At 36.0% G+C, this 16,279-nt stretch overlaps 1 protein-coding gene across 7 annotated transcripts in view; it reads left to right on the top strand.

Annotated features, from left to right (window-relative positions):
* GLCCI1 (glucocorticoid induced 1) overlaps positions 1–16,279 on the top strand; it is a 131,073-nt gene that overhangs the window by 19,747 nt on the left and 95,047 nt on the right. The window lies entirely within an intron of this gene.

Raw genomic sequence — 16,279 nt, forward strand, 5'->3', positions numbered from 1 at the left:
AAGATATAAGTTTGTTGTGTGTGGATTTGGAGAAAAATAAATCAGTTTAGATGTAAATCCTTTCTTCTGAATCATATAATTTTAGAATAGCAATCCTGTTATCTGCAGTTTAATTTTCTTAAGAAATACATCATAATTTTCTCTGCTGGGGTTGGCTTTATAATTTTTGAGTGGAAGATTATGTTGGTATTTAAATTCAAACTTGAAACAGGCATTGAAAAGTGTAATTACTGCATTTCTATTGGCTGGAAATGGGTATTTTTATAATTGATGCCTCTGTATGGCAAGTTAAAACAGACATGATCCTTACACATTCTACAAGTTTACAAATCTGAATTTTTTAAAGTATTATTATAACTGTCTTTAGATGTTTTGCTCATGGTTTTTATCTTCTTCTTTATCCTGTTACCATCTGCATAAAAAGTTTTAAAGTGTATTCAACCTATTTTTCACAAAACAGAACATATCATATCCTCTTGGTACAGGAATTTGTATTCAATTTACATGCTTTGAAAAAGTGACCTAGTGTGGCCGGGCGCAGTGGCTCACTCCTGTAATCCCAGCACTTTGGGAGGCTGAGACTGGCGGATCACGAGGTCAGAAGATTAAGACCATCATGGCTAACACAGTGAAACCCTGTCTGTACTAAAAACACAAAAAATTAGCTGGGTGGGGTGGCGGGCACCTGTAGTCCCAGCTACTTGGGACGCTGAGGCAGGAGAATGGCGTGAACCCGGGAGGCGGAGCTTGAAGTGAGCCGAGATCACACCGCTACCCTCCAGCCTGGGTGACAGTGCGAGACTCCGTCTCAAAAAAAGGAAAAAAGAAAAAGTGACCTAGTGATTTTTCTGTGTTACTGAGAATAAAACTAATAAAATTCAACAGATTTTACTCTATATAATTGCAAGTTTGAGTCATGTGTTTTAAAGATTCATATGTAATAAGATATGATTAGAAGCATAGTTATCAAGATAAGAGTATTGAATGACTTAAATTTACACTCAGAGACGTGGTACAGAAATGGAGTTGGTTTCTTCTTTTGTTGGCACGATGGAACACATTCTTTATGGTTAAGAGATATTCAGACCTAGAATGTCATTGGATTGAGTTCTTACTTCCTACTAGCATAATCTTTGACTTTTTCTCCTCCCTCATTTCTCCCATCCTTGTGGTCACTATATCTTGTCTTACCTCCTCAGAATTATTTCCTGAACATGGTGTTTTTTTTTTTTTTTCATTCTTTCTGTGTCCTAATTATTACTTCTTGCTTGGACTTTTGGAATTGTCACCTCTTAAGTCTTTTCCCATGCCAGTTGTCTTGCATCTTTAACGTAATCATTATACTGCTATAAGCACAGTTTTTCTTCAAAAAACACGCACACACGCTGATTTTGATGAAAGATTTCTGTTGGTTCCTTGGTGAATTGGGGGTAAAAGACTCATCTCACTAACCTCCACTGTGTACCTTGTGTTCCTGCCAAACTGAACTCACTTTCTTTGGGTATATTTTTCCTGTCAGGAATACTTGTGCCTCTAATATACATGCTTTTTGCCTGAAAACCCCTAACTGTTCTTTGCAAACAGCTTTCAAATATCATGCTTTTCTGCAAAATATTCCTAACGTTTCCAGGTAAAGACAAGTGTGACTTTCTTTGAATACTCAAAGCACTATATTTACACCTTTACATTGTACTGTCACTATTTAAGACACTTGTCATCTCATCTGAAATGTTGGTTTCTTGAGGGAAGGAATTCTGGACTGTTTGGGATCTCATTGCCCACCAAATATATTTCTCTACTTGAATGTTTCTATTTCACTCTAACACATTGCCTGACATTTTACTACTTAGAGATCCTTTTGAATTGACAGTCATTTATTGATTGATTACAGAGTCTCGCTTTGTTGCCCAGACTGGAGTGTAATGGCATAATCATAGTTCACTGTAACCTCAGACTCCTGGGCTCAGGCAATCCTTCCACTTCAGCCTCCCGAGTAGCTAAGGCTACAGGTGCATACTGCCATGCCTGGCTAATTTTTTTTTTTTTTTTTAAGAAATGGGGTTCCACTATGTTGTTCAGGCTGTTCTTAAACTCCCGGCCTCAAGTGATCCTTCCGCTTTGGCCTTTCAAAGAGCTGGGGTAGCAGGAGTGAGCCACCATTTTATTTTTTAAAATGCATATCTCTGAAAAGACATCCTTGAAACTCATTATCTTTGTATGAATTGTTTCAATTAGATTATTTTCCTCATGATATTAAATTGAGAACAACAGTACCAAGAGAATGAGAGTCTTCTTGGAGATGAGATGAAAATGATAGACATAATGCTTTTTGGAGAGAAAGTAGTAGTCTTTCAGTAAGGTGATGTTTGGTATATGAGAATATAGTCTTTCATCTCCATTTGGCCCCAAATCCCAAAACTTAGAACTAAGGCAGCACTGGAGTCTCTGTTGACAAGAGTTTACAGTTTACAATAAGGTTTTTGTATTTATAATGTTAAAAGGATCCAGAAAGTTCAACTGGTGTTATATATTTTAATGTTGATGAGCAAAGAGTTTTTTTTTTCTATCAGGTGTATTGTTATTAATGCACACTTACTATCATCAGTTTGAAATTACATACCACCTTGCTTTGACAAATCTTAAGAACTTTTAAATAAGTTATCAGAGTCCTGACCATCCTTTATGAAAAACAGTGCACTGCTCTTCAAACCTATTCCAAGAGATCACCTTGGGGAATTATATATGTTTTCTAGTCTTTTTGAAGTCCTTTTTTTTTTTTTTTTTAAATGTCTTTGGAGAATTTCATTTAGAATACTGTTGGAGTGAATCTGTCTTTTAGGGGTAGATGCGACTTTTGAAAATAACCAAATGTCATTAAGAACCTAATGTGGAGAGTAAGGTAGGTGATTAAGTTAGATTTTCTTATTTATGGTGACAGATTATGATGGTTATGCAATGGGAGTCACTTTAAAATTTGGTTCAGACTGTCTCCAAGAGTAATTTAGACAAATAGAGTTATTAATAATACAAAAAGTCTTCTATAGTAAACTGCTATTTGTTCACCTAATCCTCTTTTCTCTCCGTCTTGAGCCTACTTCTAGGCTGTAATTTCTGGCCCCCTTCGCAGTTATGTATTTTTTTCTTTGCTGACCTCTGCTGCAGTTAGATAAGGCTAAATGATAAAGAACACTTTCATTCTTGTTCAATTTAAAAATTCTCATTTGGTCCTCCTCATTCTTTCTTTTCCCTCATCTGCCAACTGGATGCAGAGAATCTAGCAAAGGACTCTGACCAAGGCCCTAATGGAATGGTGGAGCCATAAGATGAATGAAGTCTGAATTCCTAAATGATCATGTGAAAAGCAATCTCTCGGTCATAAAATGCATATTGGGCTTTTATTGTGATAAGGCACTAACTTTTAATAAAAATAAAGCTATAATTTTAAATTGTAGCTGCTAGCATTACCACCCTTACTGTACTTTAGAGTTTGAAGAAGGTAGTTCACTAGCTGCTGCTATTGGAGCCACTTTGAAAATTAACCTTGGGAGTTCCTGTCTTTCCTTATCTAATCTGTCACATTGACAAGTATGGTTAATTTTGTGTTGGCAGTGCCTCTGTCAGTACAAGAGATACTCCATCACCCCATTCTATGTTTGTGTTTGTAAAATGTCAGAGCATAGAAATCGTAGTCTTTTATATAAATGAGGAAAATAGAATGACAATTGGACCTGAATTCAAGTTGTTTTTTTCACTGTCTTGTACTTTATTCACAGTGATTTTAGATGAGCCTCACATAAAGAATATTAACGAGAAATATGGAGCTATTCTACTTGAGGCTCTTCCCAAAAGTCTGCTTCGGCATAGAGGTCCAGAATAGGCGATTTTAAATTTTTGAATATTTATTTCATAGTAAAGGCTAAGGAGACCACTTGTGATATCCACAAGTTTAACAAATGTTTTGTAAGTAGATATACTAGGTGTCAGATAAATGAAAATATGACAACATTCTTGCTTTTTAGGAACATACCTCCTGGTAGATAAGTCTTGCATTAATCATTTAAGTGCAAAGTAAACAGATTTTGAATGTTAGTTTTTTTCCTCTTCTCTCTCATTCTAAAGTGAAAGTAAAATAGCTGAGATATAGGTGAAAAGAGAGAGATACAAGTGTGTGATGGGACATTTCCATGAGAAATAAGTGAGCTACATTATTTATAATGCTCCTAACATGCATAGTCCAGTTCTTGTCACCTGGTAATACTACACACATTGAAAGGATTTTAAAAATGTAATCAGAAGTGAAGGGAGAGAGAGAGGAGAGGAAAAAATCCACTGTAGCTATCTGGCTTGGTGTGGTTTTGTTTTCCTCCTACTTTGAGATGAGTCCAGTACATCTGGAGGTATTATTCGGTTTTGTATTCCAAATGCCCCAGGTATTCTAGGTATTGTTAATGATTCAGGCTGTATCTAAAACTATCATCTGAGATTAATTCACTCATTTCTTGGGCGCTTAGGGTGAATAGTACTCTTTAATTGTTCGTTGAGGAGAAAAATTTAAATACAGTAAACACTCAAACTTTGCGACTGTAGTCTGTTTGTATCTCCTGGACAGTGCCATTTTGACTGAAGCACAATTCAATCGGTAATATCAATTGACTCTTTTTGACTAAGATAATAATGCCCAGTTTTGTGGCTATTTTAGAGAAATAAAGCATAATGCTATCCTCCAATATTTTATGGCACTTTGTTCTACACTTATTTATGCTGCTGGTTGTTCTATTTCTTCAGTTGCTCTCAGTCCTTGGCAACACTTTCTGGCAATCTTTTACACACAATATTTGTAGAATTGTTGAGGTGGAAGGTGTTCTGTGTATGCAGACATAGACTGGTGTTTTACTGTGTTCTGTTTTACTCGTGAACTCTGCAAAACTGTGATTTGTGTAAGACATTTTCCTTCAGGATATTTTCTGCAGCTTTTGGCCATTTCCAACTTTATGAAGCATTTAATTTTGGATAAACTACTGCTTCACAGCTACATATTTGATTCTTTGGTGTCAATATATATGAAAGTAAATGGTAGAATAAACATCTGTGTTTCTGTATTTCTGAAGCCTTCATTCTGTTGAGTCTAGTTATTCTGGGTTTACTCTAGAAAAGTGTAGCTAGTTGTGTTTCCTAGTAAACAACATATTCACCATTGCTGGATTTGGGGACACAATGTGGGCGTGGGGAGAATACAGCTTGTAGGCTATATTTAATTTACTAGATTATTTTGCATTAAGCAAATCAGTGGTATCCAGACATATTTCAGTACAGATTTCTATTTATCATTTGCTTTGCAGCAGTAGATTAGCTTGACTGGCAATCATACCTTAGGTTAAGTAGTTGTTCTTTTTCCTAAGCCTTTCCCCTTAATCTCTTCTACATTTAACCATGGATTTAACTCTTCACCCAATTACTAGGCAGTTACGAGCTAATTTGTAATTATTACATAAGCAAAGTGTTTAAGTGCTTGAATCTTTTGTTTATAAATTGTGTGTTAAAATATATTTGGATTTGGAATTCTACAACTTTTCAGTTTAGATATCATGAGAAGGGCTATTCACTTGTCTAGGAGACTGTTGTGTTTTCTGTATTATATTTAGCTGTTGCTCTTTATTCAAATAGGAGATAACAATGCTGATAATTTTCCAATTAGAAAAGTAACATTCTAATTCTGAATGTTACTTTTCAGAATTAGAGAAATTATAGGCATATAGCTATCTAAATACATTATTTTACATGGCATAATTAGATTGTCCTTTTGTAGAGATTCCATAATATTAATAGTCATAATCAGCTTTTTCTTGGCCTTGAAAATAATTTTAGGGATGCTTTATTCTTTATTGACATGTCCAGTAGAGGGTAAGGTGGTGTGGAAGGAGCCTGGTTATTCTCTTTGTTCCTTAAGAGGCCCTTCTAGATTTACCCCATTGCAAGGAGAAGATCTTCCTGAAGGCTTTTATCTTTTCTATATGGCCCTTTCTTCAACCCCTTTAGCCCATCATCCCAGCATTTCTCGTCGTAAGTATCTTTCTCCATAAAAGGAACTACTATTTCTTAATCCCTTCCTGGTTCTTGCTATAGACTTCCATAGGATGCACTTGGAACTTTGTGAGTGTCAGGCTTGGAGGGAGAGAATAGGCAAAAATCTATTGATGGTTTTAGTGTGAATCCTCCAATTTTAGTTACTTTCCCCTCTAGATTGAGTGGGAACTGATTTCTTTACTAGGTTACTTAGGAAGAAAACTTCTCTCTCTAAGGTTAGCCAATTCAACAACATTGGAGGAATATGAAAATTTATCTATTTTCTCTCTCTCTCTCTCTCTCTGTCTCTCTCTCTCATATATATGTATATATATATATCTGACTCTAGAAAGAATTTAATAACTCACATTTAGTTATCAAACATTCTGGAAATCTATAGTCTTAAATTCAAATGTGTTGAGAGGGAAACAGTATAATTTTACTATCCTTTTATGGTCATTTCTTCCATTTAGTGGTGGAAGACTTGCCCATAGAGATACTGAACATACTACTGCTCTCTTCTCTGTCAAAGGTGCTAACTGAATGATTCACACCTTCCACCAGTTCTTAGGTTAATTCCTTTCCAGGCTTTTGACTGAAGAGCATTCCCTAATAGATTTTCGGGAAAGACTTATAGGAATAATATTCCATAAGTCCTTGCTAGTTCTATAGCAAGAACTCAGATATAGGTTTTTTAATCTGTGACCTTTATACTTGAAGATTACTTTAGCTTTATCAAATATATTTGGTATGTTGATTATTTTCCCCAGGTATAAGTATGTCCTTTCAGTATGTCTTTCAAGTTATCTTTTATTTTAGGAGAGTTTTTAAAATTATAGTTTTTAGTATTTTTTGTTTTGTTCCTCTGGTCATTTCTTGAGGGACTCCTGTTGTACACATATGTTGGACCTTCTTTGCCTGTGTTACATATTAATTTCTCTTGAAATCTTGCCTCCTCATTTTTTTAATTCTATAGTTTTTTTCTTACCATTTCCTATTTCTGTTAAGGCATTACCCATTGTGTTTATTCATTCTTGTGTTTCTTGTAACTTAGACTTCATCCCTAAAATAAGTTTTGATATCTTTTCTAAGTTTTTGCTGAGTTTGATCACCTCTGTTTTCATATCTTCCTTGCTGTCAAACACATCATTTCTGAATATTTTTTAAGTACTGAGGTTTTTCATCACTGTTGTCATTTAAAAAAGGATTTGTAGCTTACTTTGAAATGTTAGGTCACAATATTCATCTTATATGGGTATGTCTTTCTGGCATGCTTTCATTATTCATAGGGACATCTTTTATTCTTTGTATGCTTTTATTCCCTTATGATAACTTTAGGAAGAATCTGCTATTCTTTTCTATTGTTCATTTCTTTTAAGTAAAATGATTTTTTTTTTGTACTTTTTAATAGGGTGGATAGTTCATGATACCGTTTCTGTCTTCAAGGCTGTAGTGCTCCCACTTTTATTGTTTTTGTAAAATGACTTTAAAAAAAATTCTCGATTCTGCTGTCTCCCTGACTCCATTGTGCAACTTTTTCTCAACCTTCTCTTTTCTTTGCTTCTGTCTGCTCAATTTTGATTAGACTCCCAGTAATTTCTCTTCACTGTTGGATTCCATGTTGGAAGCAGTTCTTTTTTGTTAGATATGAGCATAGTCATATTGCTCTAGTATCTCAGACTTTATTGAGTTGATGTCCTCTTGCCTTCACTTGCAAATCAGATTGTGTGGAATCTCCTCCTAATTTAGCTACTATTCTAGATTGGCCCTTTACATTTACCTATTAGTGAATTTGTTCTCTGAACCGTCAGAAGCCTGGGTACATTCCTTTGCTGTCTCTCACACAGATGCTGATACCACTATGGCCCAATACTTTTTTATGCTTTCTCCCAACTCACTTATATTTGGTCTTTTATGGAGATATTTTGTGACATTATTATGTTGTAGATGGCAATAATCCTTGACTTACAACGGGGTTACATCCTGAAAAAAAAATTTTAAGTCAAATATGCATTTAATACCCCTGTAAATCCATTGTAAAGTCAAAAAATTGTGAATCAAACTATCATAAGTCCAAATGCTTCTTGACTTAGGTACTATGGGGTTATATCCTGATAAACACATCAGAAAGTCAAAAAATTCTAAGTTGAAATATCGTAAATGTGGAACCATCTGTATTGTCCTTGAACTTTTGTTTGGCTGTTGTCTTAATCTGTTTTGCATAGCTATAACAGAGTGTCACAGACCAGCCTAGGCAACATGGTGAAACCCTGTCTCTACAAAAAGTACAAAATTTAGCCAGACATGTTGGTTCATACTTGTAATCCCAGCTACTCGGGAGGCTGAGACATGAGAATCACTGGAACCTGGGAGGCAGAGATTACGGTGAGCCGAGATCACACCACTGCACTCCAGCCTGGGTGACAGAGGGAGACTCTGTCTCAAATAAATAAATAAATAAAGTAGCTATAGAATATTATAAACTAGTAGCTAGTTTATAAAATTTTCAGACTCAGGGTTAAATTATTTAATGAAATTAAATTATTAAAATCCAAATTTCACTTATATATTAGAGCAGTCTGATTTAATTTTACTCTGGCACTTTCACAAAAAAGAAATTCATTTTTCACAGTTCCGGAGACTGGGAAGTACCGTATCAAGGTACTGGCATTTGGTGAGGGCCTTCATACTATGTCATCCCATGACAGAGGTAGAAAGGCAAGAGAGCAATAGAGGGTTGACCTAGCTCTTATAACAACCTGCTCTTGTCATAACATTAATGCATTCGTGAAGGCAGAGCCCTCATGGCCTAATTGCCCCTTAATGGTCCCACCTCTTAGAGTGGTAATTAAATTTCATCATGAGTTTTGGAGGGGACATTCAAGTGTAGCAGCTTTCTTCATTGCTGTCTGTCTGTCGTTAAAATCTATTCTGTCAGCATCTTCATATTGTTGGAATACTTTGACAAAACTTTTATGTAAGGAACTGTCTTGAATATTGACTTACTACTCTTTAATGGACAGAAAATACTACATATATTGCATAGATATACATAAAGATACACACAAACACACACATACTCTTCATATTTGTCAAGGTAATGGTTTCACTTCAAACACTAACAGTGTTTGTGTTTCTGTATCGGTGTTTGAAGTGAAACTGTTACGTGAACAAATATGGAGAGTATGTGAGTATGTGTGTTTGTGTTTTATGTATGTCTGTGTATTTCTGTATGTATGGACATCAATCCCAAGTAAAAGCAGGTGAAAAATTTTAGTAGTATCCTGTACTAGAAGAGTTAATATTTTTCTGTTCGTTACCTCTATTTCTCATTAAATAAAAAGCAAATTTTGAGGGAAAATGCTTTTTCCTGTATGTCATATATTGAGGAAATTATTCCCTACTTAATTATCAAGGTGTGTGACCAGTAATATTAGTTAGCACTTTGGGAGGCCGAGGTAGGCAAATCACTTGAGCCCAAGAGTTCCAGACTGTCCTGGGCAATATGGCAAAACCCTGTTCTCTACAAAAAATACAAAAAAAATTAGCTGGGCGTGGTAGCAATTGCCCGTAGCCCCAAATACTCAGGAAGCTAAGGCAGGAGGTTCATCTGAGCCTAGGAGATCAAGGCTGCAGTGAGCCGAGATCGTGCTACTGCACTCCACCCTGGGTGACAGGGCAAGATTCTGTCTCCAGAAAAAAGGAGAGAGAGCCCATTTTATAACCTTTATTGTTGTGCTTTTGTTAAAAACAGTTTTTCTTTATAAGTTGAGATGTAATAGTGAGTCTGTCTCGTTTGATAAAAAATTTTCCAAACTTCGGTGCTTTAACTAGAAGTTAAATTCACAGAATTTTTTTTTTTTTTTTTGAATTAAATAACTGGCCTACCTGTGAGGCTTTTTTTTTTTTTTTTTATTATACTTTAAGTTGTAGGGTACATGTGCATAACGTGCAGGTTTGTTACATATGTATACTTGTGCCATGTTGGTGTGCTGCACCCATCAACTCGTCATTTACATCAGGTATAACTCCCAATGCAATCCCTCCCCCCTCCCCCCTCCCCATGATAGGCCCCGGTGTGTGATGTTCCCCTTCCTGAGTCCAAGTGATCTCATTGTTCATTTCCCACCTATGAGTGAGAACATGCGGTGTTTGGTTTTCTGTTCTTGTGATAGTTTGCTAAGAATGATGGTTTCCAGCTGCATCCATGTCCCTACAAAGGACACAAACGCATCCTTTTTTATGGCTGCATAGTATTCCATGGTGTATATGTGCCACATTTTCTTAATCCAATCTGTCACTGATGGACATTTGGGTTGATTCCAAGTCTTTGCTATTGAAATTCACAGAATTTTGTGAAATGTTGTTTTCTGATTAGGAATATTTGTGTTCCTTTTGCTTACAATATGACTTTCCACCTTTGGGCAGTTATTTTAATTGTTTTTGTAGTTGCTAATACTTTGTGATTACTTTAGTATATGAACTCATTAGTCACAGTGGATTTTAGATGTTTGGAATTAACAGAATTCATTTGAAATTTATAAGGCTGATGAATCTCCTTCTACTAATTACTACTTTGCTGAAGTTCCTTAAAGGACTATCATTCTGCCACCCCCCCCCCCCCCAAGAAAATGAACTTAAAAAATATCTTTTGCCATATATGTAATTTTAAAAAATGTATTCCAAATATCAGAGCTCCATCTTAATTTGTTGTGTACTTTTTCAGTGCTTGTTACCAGGCTTCTTTTAGCCATATTAGTGAAGTTTTCTTTTCAACCTTGATGCAAAGATACTCGCTTGAGTTTTCTTTGAAAATAGATTGAAGACCTCCTTCTAAATGTCTTAACTTGTGTGTCATTTGACATAAGTTTATTGGGTGAGCTATAACTTAGAGAATCATGCCTAAATAGCTGCCTGACTACATTTTTTGGTTTGTTATTCCTGATGGACCTCAAGTTACAGAGTTTTGTCAGGCCTCATTTGGTCAGAAGCATGTTTGTTTTTCTTGTCAGCTTCTTGATTGGTTTCTTTCCAGATTCTGCAGGGCAGCCATATGGTCATTTCTGCATGTTTTCTAGATTGCGTGTGTGGCAGGGTTCCAGGTTTGGTTGATTAGTGCCCACACTGAGAAAACTTCAGTTTTGCTCTTTAGTTTTATTTCAGATAGCATATTCACAACTAGTATCCTTTCTGTCACTTATGTGAAGTTCATTTGAATTTGGTGATTTTATTTTATGTGGTGATTTTATTTATGTGGCCCATGTATTTGGCTAATGTTTCATCATTCTATATGCCAAGAAGGAAGACTGTTAATAGCTGTTGAAATGCTTAGATTATGCTAATTTGGGAAAACGAAATCTAGTAATAATTCTATTGGATGATAAATATTAATGTACATATTGGGTACAGATTGGGTAGAAAAACATACCAGTAGAAAAACATACCAGTCGCCTTTCCACATCTTGTATTCTCAGTTATTTTGTTACCTTTTTTTTTTTGAAATTTATTTTGAAAATCATTCTCTATAACTGCGAGACAAGGAGAAAATTAATGTTAGTGGTGATAATACATTAAAAACTATAGCTTTCAAGGTATTACTTCTCATTACAGAATTAATGAAGTAAATTTCTATTAATAAAATTGAGCTTTAGCAAATTTATGCTTAGCCTTAGTGAACCAATAACAGGAAAATTCCCCACCTGTATTTATTTATTGGCTATTTTTGATCTTAGGTAGATTAAGAACTATATCATTTCCAGATATTTTAAAGTTGAAGAAAAGCAACTTAATGTCTTGTATTCAGTCTGTTCTTGATGAATTTGGTATTTTGATTTCAATAAAGATTGAATTAATATGAATAAGTGAAGTTAAACATCATGAAAACCTCATTGACTACCTGTTAAAGATAAAGATTTTATAAAGTAGCTATAGAGGCTGCGTGTGGTGGCTCACACCTGTAATCCCAGCACTTTGGGAGGCCGAGGCGGGCAGATCACTTGAGGCCACGAATTCAAGACCAGCCTGACCAACATAGTGAAACCCTGTCTCTACAAAAAATATAAAAACTAGCCAGACATGTTGTTTCATACTTGTAATCCCAGCTACTCGGGAGGCTGAGACATGCGAATCACTTGATCCTGGGAGGCAGAGATTACAGTGAGCCAAGATCACACCACTGCACTCCAGCCTGGGTGACAGAGTGAGACTCTGTCTCAAATAAATAAATAAATAAAGTAGCTATAGAATATTATAGCTAGTTTATAAAATTTTCAGACTCAGGGTTAAATTATTTAATGAAATTAAATTATTAAAATCTAAATTTCACTTATATATTAGAGCAGCCTGGTTTGCTTTTACTCTGGCACTTTCGTTTTGTAAGAGAGCCTACTTTGTTTTTTTCAGACTTACATTTTTGAGGAGGTAGTTTTTTTGGTTTCAGTTTTTTAAATTTTTTTTATTTTTATTTTTATTTTTATTTTTTTTGAGACAGAGTCTCGCTCTTGTCGCGCAGGCTGGAGTGCAATGGCGTGATCTCGGCTCACTGCAACCTCTGCCTCTTGGGTTCAAGCGATTCACCTGTCTCAGCCTCCTGAGTAGCTGGGATTACAGGCGCCCACCACCACGCCCGGCTAATTTTTGTACTTTTAGTAGAGACGGGATTTTGCCATTTTGGCCAGGCTGGTCTCAAACTCCTGACCTCAGGTGATCCGCCCACCTCAGCCTCCCAAAGTGCTGGGATTACAGGCGTGAGCCACTGTGCTGGCTCAGGAGGTAGCTTTTATTGTAACTACTTTCAACTTTTATTTGCATGCAAAATGCCTTGTTTGTGTGGTTGGGTCTTTTTCCGAAGAAGCTATACTGTACTTTATCTTTCTTAGTTTCTAGTGTTCCTAAGCATTCTACCTTAGAGTGTTTTGTATTTAGGTTTTAAGGTTCTGATTGCCATGGCCAAAACTTAATTTATTAATAGATAATGACCTTTTGAAGGAGCTGACTGCATGTTTAAATTTATTACATCGAAAAGTTTGGCTGCTAGTCACAGATTCCAAAGAATTGGTTGACTTTTTTGCAGCAGGATATTTTCTAGAGTGTATAGTCAAACTTTTAATGTCTCTAAATAGGTTATTGCCCCCCAAAATTTATTTTTTGAGGTACAGAAAGAAAATATTTCTGTATTTTTATTTTTTATTTCCTACATATACATTTATATTTTTCTGTTTTATAATATATAACATATTAGCAATATCATAGATATCCAGTTCATAAAGAAGCAGCTACACATTACTGCATGCCTATATATTTACCAATAGGAACACCTAGTCAAAATAATTTGAAGACCACAGTTCGGACAGAGTAGTTATAGAAAGTGAACACTAAGGGTAGAGTGTGTGATCTTTTTAAAGAGATAGGTAAAGATTCAATGATTAAAAATATAATAGGCCGGGCGCGGTGGCTCATGCCTGTAATCCCAGCACTTTGGGAGGCCGAGACGGGCAGATCACGAGATCAGGAGATCGAGACCATTCTGGCTAACACGGTGAAACCCCATCTCTACTAAAAATATAAAAAATAAGCTGGACGTGGTGGTGGGCGCCTGTAGTCCCAGCTACACGGGAGGCTGAGGGAGGAGAATGGCGTGAACCCGGGAGGCAGAGCTCGCAGTGAGTCGAGATCGTGCCACTGCGCTCCAGCCTGGGCGACAGTCCGTCTCAAAGAAAAAAAAAAAAAAATATATATATATATATATATATATATAAAATATATATATGTAAAATAAAAGAAAAATTAAGTAAATATAGAGTAAATAAGTGAAAGTAAATATAGATTAGAGTATTATTATACAGACCAAGGGACTCATTTATAGATTATTTATGTATTTAACTCATTATAAAACATTAAAATGGGCTGAGTATTGTGACTCATACCTGTAATCGCAGTGCTTTGGGAGCCTAAGAGGAAAGGATTGCTTGAGGCCAGGAGTTTGAAATCATCTTGAGCAACACAACGAGACCCCCATCCCCACAAAAAATTTAAAAATTAGCCCTATGTGGTGGTGCACACTTGTAGTCCTAACTACTGTAGACCCAGGAGTTCCAGGCTGCAGTGAGCTATGATCACACCGGTACACTCCAGCCTGGGCAGGCGACAGAGCAATACCCTGTGTCTAAAAAGAACAAGGCTGGGAGTGGTGACTTATACCTGTATTCCTAGCATTTTGGGAGGCCAAGGTGGGAGGATCGCTTGAGCCCAGGAGTTTGAGACCAGCCTCGTTAATATAGTGAGACCTCATCTCTATAAGTTTAAAAAATTAGCTGGGTGTAGTGATGCGCACCTGTGGTCCCAGCTACTCAAGAGACTGAGGCAGGAAGATCACTTAAGTCTGGGAGTTTGAGGCTGCAGTGAACTGCGATCATGCCACTGTCCTCTAGCCTTGGGTGACAGAACGAGACCATCTGTAGAAAACACAAATAAAATAAATTTAACACCACCCCCTCAAAAAAACCATTAAAAATGGTTCCTATTGTTTATTTACTAAACTAAAAGGAGTTTTAATAATTAAATGGACTACATACAACTTTTCAAATTGTTTGGAGCAATTTAAGTAGAGGCGCAAGTTACTCAGTTAGAATGGTGTTTCCTTATCTGGTTATAGCTGACCTTTATATAGGCCTTTTAAATTTAGAGGTCAACTGATAAATGTTGGCTTTGCCTCTCAACAGTTTGTTGTCTTTTGTTTCTTCATGGTGGAAGGAATTTAAAGTAAACTTTAAAATTTTAAACAAATTATTATAAATTGGATAATGGGAGATGTTACTTTTCTGTTTCCCAGTGTTGCTAAAATTAGTAGGTATTTATCACCAGGAAAAATATTTAAAAAATTAATATAAATAACTTCTAGTCGTGTTAATAGAACTAGAAACAGTTTATGTGTCTTCCAAGTTACCTATGATTTGGGGAGGAGGTAAAGATAAAAGGAGAAGAAACAAACAATAAAACAGAAAGCAAGTAGCAAGGAAACATTCCAAAATAGGAAAAAATTACATGACAAGTTAAACCAGATTTGTTATAACAATAAATATAAGTGGGATAAGCTCACCTTGTACAATCAGAAGGCTTGCTGCAATGTTTTTTTCAAAAGGTATAAAAACATACTTTGTTTTATGATACACATAAAAAATCTTTTAAGAGCTTGTAAATGAAAGGGTGGGCATACCATGCAAATTAACAGAAAGAAAGCAGAAAGGGGTCATAATAGTATGATAAAATTTAAAAAATAATTAATGGGACAAATTATAATAGTGATGCATATAAGCTGTAATGTTGATGTCAATAATCTATATGTACCCTTTGCCATTACGTAATGGCCTTCTTTGTCTCTTTTGATCTTTGTTGGTTTAAAGTCGGTTTTATCAGAGACTAGGATTGCAACCCCTGCTTTTTTTTCGCTTTCCATTTGCTTGGTAGATCTTCCTCCATCCCTTTATTTTGAGCCTATGTGTGTCTCTGCACATGAGATGGGTCTCCTGAATACAGCACACTGATGGGTCTTGAATCTTAATTCAATTTGCCAGGCTGTGTCTTCTAATTGGGGTATTTAGCCCATTTACATTTAAGGTTAATATTGTTATGTGTGAATTTGATCCTGACATGATGTTAGCTGGTTATTTTGCCCGTTATTTGATGCAGTTTCTTCCTAGCATCGATGATCTTTACAATTTGGCATGTTTTTGCAGTGGCTGGTACTGGTTGTTCCTTTCCATGTTTAGTGCTTCCTTCAGGAGCTCTTATAAGACAGGCCTGGTGGTGACAGCATCTCTCAGCATTTGCTTGTCTGTAAAGAATTTTATTTCTTCTTCACTTATGAAGCTTAGTTTGGCTGAATATGAAATTCTGGGTTGAAATTTCTTTAAGAATGTTGAATATTGGCCCCCACTCTCTTCTGGCTGCAAATCAAAACCACAACGAGATACCATCTCACACCAGTTAGAATGGCGATCATTAAAAAGTCAGGAAACAACAGATGCTGGAGAGGATGTGGAGAAATGGGAACGCTTTTACACTGTTGGTGGGAGTGTAAACTAGTTAAACTATTGTGGAAGACAGTGTGGCAATTCCTCAAGTATCTACAGCTAGAAATATCATTTGACCCAGCGATCCCATTACTGGGTGTATACCCAAAGGATTATAAATCATGCTACTGTAAAGACACATGCAC

Source organism: Papio anubis, chromosome 4, assembly GCF_008728515.1.
Source record: "Papio anubis isolate 15944 chromosome 4, Panubis1.0, whole genome shotgun sequence".
NCBI lineage: Eukaryota > Metazoa > Chordata > Mammalia > Primates > Cercopithecidae > Papio > Papio anubis.